Raw genomic sequence first — 8,221 nt, forward strand, 5'->3', positions numbered from 1 at the left:
GATAATATTTAGTTCGATAGTAAACTTCACTTCCCCTTATGAATTTTTGCTATCGAGCCAAAGATTATCTAACAATCCCCCAATGGCTTGAACTTGTGAATGGTCGGGTAATCTTTGTCTGACAGCGAACTTTATTTCCCGATAGAAACTTTGCTACCGAGCAAAAGACTATCTAACCGCTCCGTAGTAGCTCGTTAATTGTATGCCTTGTCATTTAAAGGTCTTATTTTTGCTGACGAAGCTCCTTTCATAGTAAGCTTTCCATTGCTACCTCGTTAAAAACCTTGCCAGAAAACCCCATTTGGGACAAACACTGGACGAAGGGAAAATGAGTGTAGCACATACTTTCAGTATAGGCGAGACTCATCAGCAAAGTATCTCTTGAGGTGTGCCGCATTCCAATTGCTCGGTAACTTTACTCCGTCTTAATTTTCCAACTCATATGACCCTTTCTCGGTGATAGCTGAAACCCAGTAGGGGACTTCCCATGTTGGACCTAGCTTCTCTGCATTGAGCTCTCGGGTGTTCTGAGTTACTTTCCTTAAAATCAAGTCTCCTACTTTGAAATAATGGAGGTTTGTTCTTCGATTGTAATATCTTTTCATTCTCTTCTTTTGGGCTATGATCTTTATATGCGCCAAGTCCGTACGCTCATCGAGCAGCTCCAATTTATCTAATATTGCTTCATTGTTGTTTTTTCATCCTCCCAAAAATATCTCAAAGTAGGTTCCCCTACTTCCATCGGGATCAAGGTTTCTGCTCCGTACACAAGAGAGAAAGGAGTTTCCTCCGTGCTTGATTTGGCCATTGTTCGATACGCCCATAGTACTCCTGGCAGCTCTTCGGGCCATTTGCCTTTGGCTGCTTCTAATCTCTTTTTGAGATTTTGTATAATCACCTTGTTTGTTGATTCTGCTTGACCATTTGTGCTCGGATGAAAGGGTGACGATGTGATCCTTTTGATTTTTAATTCTTCAAGGAACTTCGTGACCTTTGTGCCTATAAATTGTGGCATGTTGTCGCAGGCTATCTCTATTGGTATCCCAAATCTGCAAATTATATTCTAATAAAAAAAAGGCCTACCACATCGCATTCGCCGATCTTCTGATAAGGACATGCTTCAACCTACTTAGAAAAATAGTCAGTTAAAATCAAAATAAATTTTACCTTACCGGGGACTGAGGGCGGTGGACCTACTATATCCATACCCCACTTCATGAATGACCATGGTGACAAAACTGAGTGTAATGACTCTGGCGGTTGATGTACTAATGGTGCGTAACATTGACATTTATCACATTTTTGAACATAAGTCTTAGCGTCTTGTTCCATCTGGGGCCAGTAGTATCCTGCCGTAATTAATTTTAACAATAAGGAATCCGCGCCCAAGTGATTTCCGAATATCCCTTCGTGGACTTATCGCATAAGACTCATTTTCATGGACGATCCAAGATTCGCTAGTGCATCTGCTTCCGTATTTTCTTCCCTCGGGATGTGCGTAATTGACCATTTCCTGAACCGAGCTAGTAGAGCATGGATTTTCACTACATATTGTTACATGCATTCCTCTTTGGCTTCAAAGATCCCGTAGACCTGATTTACTACCAACTAGGAGTCGCATTTGATTTGTATGACCTCAGAGTCTAGTCCCCGGGCTAGATCAAGTCCTGCAATCAAAGCTTCATATTTTTCTTCATTGTTAGTCAAAGGAACGGTTCTTATGGCATGCCTTAGGGTTTCTCTTGAGGGTGTGGTTAACATTATACCGAGCCTGAACCCTTTCACATTGGAAGCTCCGCTTGTGAACAAGGTCCAAACTCCTGATGTCGATTCTGGTAGCATTACTGCTTCTTTGGTAGCCAAAGGTAACTGTCCCGAACTGAAATCGGCCACAAAGTCGGCCAAAACTTATGACTTAATCGTAGTCCTAGGTTTATATTCTATGTCAAATTCACTCATTTTAACTGCCCACTTAGCCAGCCTACCTGAGAGTTCAGGTTTATGAAGAATATTTCGCAGGGGAAAAGTCGTCATGACGGCTATCGGATGACATTAGAAATAAGGCCTTAGTTTTCGAGAGGCTACTACTAGGGCTAAGGCCAATTTTTTCGGATGTGGTTAGCGAGTTTCTGCTTCTGTTAAAATTTTACTAATATAATAGATAGGAGATTGCGTACCTTAATCTTCAAGAACTACAACAGCACTTACCGCTACCTTCGAGACCGCTAAATAGATTAGCAGTTGTTTGCCTTCCTCCGGTTTTGACAGTAATGGAGGGCTTGACAAATAACTTTACAAATCCTTCTAAGCCTGCTGACATTCTGGAGTCCATTTCTGTTGGATGGAAGGCTTGGTTTCGGGAACCGTGCTTCTTTAATGTTCCTCATAACCGACACCAGCTCCATTACGCTGACGTTGAAGTTATATTCAGAAAGCTTGGGGTAGAAGGAATCTCGAGAACCTGATATCTCCTTGTCCTACAATGACCTATTATTCTAGCCGCGATCAGTTCTCCTATAGGTAGCGAATCTATCCGCCGACCGAAATCCTCTGCCGTGTCCTTTGCCCCTTTCATAGGGCAAAAATTGATCTCAGACATCCGTCGATCTGTGTTGAAATCATCCTTTAATTTCTTCTTATTCTTTTCCCGGTCCCGGCCTTTGGTTGATGCCGAAAAATTGAGCTGATCATCTTCAATTATTATTTTTGACTCATACCGGTTGTGAATATTCGCCCATGTTGTTGCCTGGAACTCGAGCAAAATTTCTTTCAATTTCCGGGAAGCATCAGAACTTCTCGGATTCAGCCCTTTAGTAAATGCTTTTGTTGCCCATTCGTCTGGTACGGCCAAGAGAAACATCCTTTCTTTCTGGAATCGGTTCATGAACTCCCGCAACAATTCAGACTCTCTTTGTGCAATTCTGAAAAGGTCGGGCTTTCTGGCCTATACCTTCCTGGCCCGGCATAGGCCTTGATGAAAAAGTTCATGATCATCTCGAAGGAATCTTTAGAGTGCTCGAGTAAAAGCGATTACCATGTCAGGGCCCTTTTCGTGAGGGTCTCCCCGAATTTCTTCAATAAGACTAACTCAAATCTCGTGCGGAGCTAAATTGTTTGCCTTCACCACTGTTGTATAGGTGTTGATATGCTCTTGAGGATCCCAAGTCCCATCATATTTTGGCACGTATGGATCTTTGAACCTCTTCAGGATCAATTCTGGTGTCGCGCTTGGTTTGAACGGCAATTAGGTATATTTCTTTGAATCCGGTCCTTCCAATATTGGTGGTGCACCCGGAATCTGATCCATTCGGGTATTTATTTCCCTCACAAACCGCATGAGTTTGATTTTAAAGGGATCATTCTCATTGTTGTTACCGAATCCGCTATTGTTACCCCCGGCCCTGTCAAAGTCGACTTAGCCCCTCAGGGTGTTGTTTTCGAACCTCAGCGTTGTTTGATTTGCGGGAGCATCGGGAGATACTGGACCTCATCCATTCACGTTGTTTGAAGCACCCGACAACGCCTGCCTCAATTCCATCGTGACCTGATCCTGTCGTGAAAGATGGCCCATAATGGCCTTTTGTTGCTCCCTTAGGATCCTTACTGTTTCAACGACGTGCTCGTCTTCAACATTATCAGGAGTTGCCTCTAGATCATATCGTAGATATTGTCCTTCATGAACCGACGTGGCCTCACCCCCCTCGTTGCAGGTATCACTGATGGAATTTTCGTGCTGAGGCTGGTTTTTCTGGGCCTCGACGTTATGTGCGTTGTTGACATCATTATCTGCCATTTTTCGTGATTTTTGCTAAGAACAAAGAATCAACCAGGTTAGAAATAGATGCAAGGATTAACTCAATTACACAACTATCTAAGCCCCACGGTGGGGGCCAAATTGTTTACCCGTAAACGGTATAGTTGAATTTATACGTGGTTTATAGACAAGTGAATCCATTTGATCTTAAAATGATAAATAAATTAGACAAGAATATAAGACTTAGCCTTGAAAATCAAGATGAAATAGATGAAATCTTGATTCCGGGAATAGAGCTTCCGGATGCAGTAAGAACAATATTAATAAGGAAGAAGTTAAAATATTATTAAGCTTTTCAACAGAGTGTAGTATCAGCTTTATCAGAAAATTCGTCCCTTACAATGATTGTAGAGCTCACTATTTATAGTTGCAGCTAGGGAACAAAGTCCTAGGATCAAGCCCCTCGTAAATGACAATTATGAGGGCTATTGAACAATGTGTAATGGTAGGCAGTGAATGATATATTCTCCATAATGGACCATGTACTTAATGCTATAAAATATTTTCCATTAAATGATAGCTGGTGGCAGGCATTTACTTTACCATTGTGAATACCATTTCCTTCGGTAACAAGCGAGATCATTGCCTTCGGCCTTGATTGTCTTCTATTTTCGGCTCCACGTATCGATTTATCATGCGAGCATTAAATATGAACATATTTTACCCTATACATTATCCATCAAGAATCTAAAGTTAGGGGGTGCATGTGCAAATATGACTAAAATATGGTATTTTTCTGTTTTGAAAATAAAGTCGACCGCACTTTAGGTTTTCCTTTCGGTTGCTAGAAATTCATGGATCCAAAAAGAAAAAAAAACTTACACCTTCCTTTTCAATTTATGTGATGGTATTTAATTGAACACACAGTTTAAAAATTGTGTACGGGTAAAATCGGAAATAATATTACCCCCGATTTTCTAATAAAGAGACGAGAGGGAAGCAGGTACAACGTGACTTCGAGCGAAGCCAAAGGGCCCTTCGTATCAAAGCTCGGGAAGGATGAACGATGTATTTGAGATCGGGCACAGTTAAACAACGGATCTGGGCCAAGTACGATTTTGAGACCACGGGAAAGAGTAAATGGATTGGAATTCTCCTACTATATAAAGGGGAGAATTTATTCATTCTAACACTCTGTTATCACGCATATCAAAGCAATAAAAATTTATTTTTATCTTCTAGCTTTTATTCATAGTGTTCTTCAATTACTCTTCTCTTTAGTCGCGACTGAGCCATATCGGGGGTCCAATCGAGGTCGAATTTCAGTACTTAACTTAAGACCGGGCCTGACTTTTCCATTGTGATTGGTTTGATCGTTCATTCTTTCTTTAATTTAATTATTTGATGTTCTCAGATCATTCGTATTGAATTACATCACGTATCGTTTAAACCGTATATAAATTTAGTTGTTACTCGTTTTTAAGGGTAAACAAGAAAAAAACAAAAAGTTTTAAAACGTATGCTAAAACATTTCATAGAAATTATTTTTGTGTCTATAAATCATCATGTGAGGACAAAATAAAAAAAATTAAAATAATTTTTTTAAAATATAAAAAGATACCATTCATTTTGGAACAGAATATAAAAAAAAAAATTATATAAATTGAAACAAAGAAAGTAATAGTGTAAAGTAATTTATTAGATTAATATAAAACTGAATATGTGGGTATTTGTTCTCTCCAAAAAATGATAGTACTACTAATTTGGGGTTTTTAATTAGAAAATAATATTGTATAGCCGCTCTCAAAACAATAGCCGAAAAAATATATAATTTTTGTATATTTTTTATGTATGTATATATATAGAAAAAGTATATATTTATATATATATATATATATATATATTTTGTATGTTATATATAAAAATTATATAAATTTTATATATTTTTTAGACTAGCGAATATAAATAGTTTTTGGCGCGGGCTAAATTAAAGAAAAAAAAGGCATTTTTAATTATTGTCGCACCAAAAAGTACATAGAGAGCCACCCCCACCCCCGTTTTTCCAAGATGATGCACAAACAACACAAATGATTTGTCAATAACGAGCCACATCAAAAGTGATAAAATGCAATGCATTACAGCTTGACCACATTAATATTCAAAGGATTCACCTTATATATCGGGATATTGTATTGACTTTTGTATTATCGATATATTTTAATTTGTTATAGTTAGTCATGACCATCTTTTCTAAGAATTTAACCGCCCATTCTAAAATGGTTTCTTTTATCGTCTCTTGTGGGTCGCATTACAATTTTTCGTATTGATAAATGTGATTTAGTAGGAATCGATTACTGTTACGCGGCGCCTTCCTGAAGTTCCTTGGAAGGGCGACGTAAGGCTAAGCAACCGATGTCAGTGCGGTTGCTATGCGCCAACTGAGGCCCTCGCCGTACGCTAGACTAGATTGTCAGTGCCGTACGGAAAAACCAATGTCGTAAGCAATTGAGCAGCGGAAAATGAGCAATTGATGATGAAAGCTGATGATTGTATTGATGATGATGAAAGCTATTACAAGATGAAATGCGGTGTCGGGGAGGAGAGACACCAGTACAGAGAATTGTTTGAATGCTTGAATATTTGAATGCTTTGGTCCCCCTTAATAATGCTTAAAAAAAATAAACCAAAGTTACATGAGTTGACCTAAGAAAGATGTAGAAGCACACTGAAAATGAATGAAGTAAAATTACTCTATAATTACAATGAAAAGGACTTAGTCTTCTATGGAAGCAAGTCCGATGGCAGCAACTTTGTCTTGAGCAGCAGGGTCTGCGCGCGCATTGCTGGGGGCGCGCGCGGCACTATTTGGATCTGCCAGCGGCTGGGCGCTGGTGCTTGGCATTGGGTCTGCGCGCAGGGCACTGTCTGGGTGTGCAGCGCTGATGGCAACATGATAATTTGTGTGCGCGGCATTGTCGGTGCGCGCGGCACTGATGGCATTGGCCAGCCGCTGGGCGCTGGCATTGATTATCGGTGGGGCGACAGAGGCGCATGCTCGCTTGTCACTTGGCGCTGCCGAGACCACGGGGCCGACCGTGGCGCTAGGCGTTGGGAGGCTTGCCGGGACGCCACGGGGCGCGTCCAAGGGGTCATGGGTCGATGATGGAAAGCAGCCCATGACATTCTCCCCCACCTGAGTTGGCGACGTCCTCGGAGCCTTACCTGCAGGATGATGATGATTGGTCAGGCTCTTGATGGCTGGGAGGTCTGTTCCCCTCGGTGTTGTGAGATGTCTTTCTGAATGATCTTCCATGATTTTCTGAACTGGCCTGAGGCGGCTGACATAGAAGACTGGATGGATTTTCCACCAGGCTGGTGTGTTCAGCTTGTATGTGGATTTCCCGATGCGCCTTTCAATGGAAAAAGGCCCGATGTAGTTTTTCAATAGGCGAGGATCTTGGGTCCTCTTTGCAAACAAGTTCCGTCTCGGGATTCTTACCATCACTTTGTCCCCTGCTTGATGTTGGGCAAAGCGACGGTTTTGTTCGGCATGCCTCGTTGCCCTGTCTTGGGCACTGACAAGATAGCTCCGCACTATCTTCAAAGTTTGTTCCCATTCTGTAGAGAAACTGGCAGCTCGATGAGATGATGGCATGGCTGGTGCATTCACATTTTGTGGGAGTAGCGGTTGCTGTCCGGTAACAATTTCAAAAGCGCTTTTGTTTGTATGGGCGCACTTTTGTGAATTGAAACACAGCTGAGCAGCATCCAGAAGCTTCACCCAATGTGTTTGTGACCCGGTTGCAAATTGGCGGAGATATTCCTCCAGCATGTCATTGAACCGGTCTGTTTGATCATGTGTTTGCTGATGATGATGGCTTGAGTTGTAACTCAATTTGGATCCGAGGCAACTGAAGAGTTGGGTCCAAAACTTGCTAGTGAAGCGTGGGTCGCAGTCGCTAATGATGTTGCTAGGCATACCCTAATGTTTGACAACATGAGAGAAGAAGAGCTGAGCTGTATCTTCTGCTGATATGTTCTGTGGGGCTGCGATGAAGGTAGCATACTTGGAAAATTGGTCTACTACCACCATGATGGTTGCATGATTTCCGACCATGGGTAATCCTGTGATGAAATTCAGGGAAATGCTTTCCCAAGGTCTCTGTGGGACAGGTAGCGGCTCCAAGAGTCCCGCTTGTGCTGGGTGATCCGGCTTGTCCTTTGGGAATGCTTGACAAGTCTTCACACAATGAGGGGCGCCATGAGCTGTTGGACCCCGATGATGTGATGCCTGTTTGATGATGTTGAGGGCAGCCGGAACTGTGGGTTCAGGTCTGTTGGTTCCCTCCTTAAACTGCATGGCCGTGATGTTTCCAGCGGCCATCTTCTTGGATATGCACGGTATGGTGTGGGGTTTGGCCCCGTTGTCTCCCATCATTAGGAGCATGTTGGCATATGGTACCGGGA

The sequence above is a fragment of the Nicotiana tomentosiformis genome, chromosome 8 (assembly GCF_000390325.3).
Source record: "Nicotiana tomentosiformis chromosome 8, ASM39032v3, whole genome shotgun sequence".
In the NCBI taxonomy this organism is placed as follows: Eukaryota; Viridiplantae; Streptophyta; class Magnoliopsida; order Solanales; family Solanaceae; genus Nicotiana; species Nicotiana tomentosiformis.